The following is a 2,815-nucleotide window of genomic DNA, read 5'->3' on the forward strand; positions in this document are numbered from 1 at the left end:
GAGACAATTGTCATCATATATTGTAGTAAAAGAAGAAATGGATGATCTGTAGGCCGAGATACAAAAGGGGAAATGCAGAACAGCTGCTTCTTCTATGTTGTTTACATTCAGAGAAGTAGGAACACAAATTTCTCCTGTTACGATGTCACGCCCCTCCCAGAGAACTACTGCTCCACTCTGTTTAAGACTGGGGATATAAGACACACTTCAGGAGGAAGTGTTTTTGCTTTGGGGGCTCTTTGCTTTGGCTCTGGGGCTTTTGGCTTTTTGCTGTGGGAGGCTTTTGGAAGGGAAAAGAATTGCTAAAGGGGAATTGCTAAAGAGGCGTTGATAGAAAGTCTGCACCAAGAAGTTTATACATAGTCTTTAGAAATGCTAAGAGAAAGAAAAGCGAAAGACAATATTGGACAGTGCAAATCTAAGGACCAGGTCTTCAGTAGTTATGCATATGCAGTTTTAAGGGGTGGCTGTTGTTTGCAAGTCTGAGCACCAAGGCTTTAAGAAAGCAAGTCTGGGGGCAAAGACTTTGAGAGATTATGCTGAAGAACAGCTAAGAGGAAACATGGGACAGAGCAAGTGTAAGGAAAGAGGTTTTAAGCAAGGATTTTAAGAAGACTTTAGATGCAAAGTTTTAAAGAATTGTAAAGGAGTAAGGTCTTAAAGAAAAAAGATAGAGAAAAGAAACAATGAGGGTTGTGCCTCTCCACCAGAGTGCCCAACATACCTGATCCCACTTTCTGTCTGTCTTGTCTGTCTACCCTGTGTCTGTTCTGTTCTGCATCTCCAGTCACCGCCAGTTAGCCCCAGTTAGGTTCAGTAATAACCAGGAGTGAGAGAAAGGTCACTGCAACAAAGGTACAAGAGAAAAAGCTCGCTCCACATACTAATGTAAGATAAAAGCCAGCTGCGTTATTTTTACTCCAGGGATTGAATTCTGTCAATCATGGTATTCTTTTTCTGGCAGAAAAGAAAACAAAAAAGTTCTGCATTTATGAAAATAAGGCCTAGGGCAACTTAACATATAAGACCTAAATGCATAAAAGAAATATATGTGTAGAATCAGGTAATATGAACTAGGAAAAACAAACAGTACTTGATAATCAAGTCTGCCTAGACATTGGTATTTTGAATATGAATATTGTATAATAAAATTGAAAATGAATAGCACTATGTTAAGATCAGATAAATTCATGAACATATCAAACAGCAAGAGAGAAATTTTCCATGGCGTTCTCATTATAAGGATTGAATATAAATATGGAATGCACCTGTATTTGGTAAACTTTTGAATCAGTTGATCTCTTTATTAGGCCTACTGTGAAAGTCACTGTTCCTTTTCATCTGGTTTTATTGTAGATTTGAGAAACTACCCACCTCACTTCATTTTCTTAACAAAATTTCTATTTTATTGTTACATATATCATAATGATTAGGATATGAAGTGTCCCCTTAGAAGTCAATCATATTGAATACTTGGTACCCAAGTAATGGAGTATGTGTGGAGGTTCTGGAAACTTTAAGAGGCAGATCGTAGCTGGAGGAAGTAGGTCATGGGGCCTGTAGCTTGTACCTTGCCTCTGTGTTGATGTCTTTGCTAAAGATTCTGGCAGTCATGATGTGCTCACATGCATGGGGCCAACCAGCCATTGGCAGAAACCTCTGAAACCATAAGCCAAAAAAGTATTTCTTTAAGTTGTATTGTTAGGTATTCTGTCACAGCAATAATAACTCTGATTGACATAGAGAATAGGCACAAGAGGAACAGAGTTGTTTGAAGTAATGAAATCTGCCCATGTGGCAGCTCATAAATCTTTGGAACTGGTTTGCTGCAAGGGTTTGGAAAAGCTTGTGGGCTGGAGAAAGGCTAGAATGCTGTGAGTAGAACTTAATGAATGATTCTGATGGGAAGCTCAGAAAATCAAATGCAGGTAGGAAAGTGCACAGTCAAGACCATGCTCATGAGATTTCAGATGGAAATGAAGACTCTATAGGCAATTTGACTAGAGAGCGTGATGCTATATTGTGGCAAAGAATTTGTGTAAATTTTGTCCAAGCCCTAAGACTTTGTGGAAGGCTGAATTTAAAGATGATGTACTAATTAATCTGACAGAGGAAGTTTTAAAGGCAGCCCCGCCTTCAGGCTATGGCAAAGTAATTGCTTCCTGTTAACAGAGAAGAAAGGTTTGAAAATTGGTAGATGTTATTTGGAAATGTTTTTACCCATGCAATGATTGTCATTTCACTTTCTTGATGGTATTCTATGAAGTATAAAAATTTTGAGTTTGGTTGAGTCTAGATTATCTATGTTTTCCGTTGTCACTCATGATGTTGATGCCATATTTAACGAGCCTTTCCCCAACACAAAGATACAAAGATTTCTCCAATATTTTCTCCAATTATTTTTGTCATTTTATCTCTTATATTAAGTCTGTGACCCATTTGAGTTAATTTTTATAAATAGTAGAAGAAAGCTTCTAACTTCACGCTTGTTTCCGTGTAAACTTCAGGTTGCCTACCACAACGTATTGGAAAAATTGTTCCTTCCCCATTGAATGTCATGGGCATCCTGTCAAAAATTAATTGACCATAGATGTGAAAGATTATTTTTGGACTCCATTCTGTTGCATTAATTTATATGTCTAGCCTTATTCCAGAACCACACCATTTTGAGAATTATAGTTTTATAGTGAGTTTTGAAATGGGGAAATGTGAGTTCTGAGATTTTTCTTTTTGTTATTTTGTATCTTTTGCATTTACATTTTTGCATTGCATATGCCGAGAGAAGGTGCTGGGATTTTTAGGAACTTCACTGATT

This window comes from Castor canadensis, chromosome 7, assembly GCF_047511655.1.
Source record: "Castor canadensis chromosome 7, mCasCan1.hap1v2, whole genome shotgun sequence".
Lineage (NCBI taxonomy): Eukaryota > Metazoa > Chordata > Mammalia > Rodentia > Castoridae > Castor > Castor canadensis.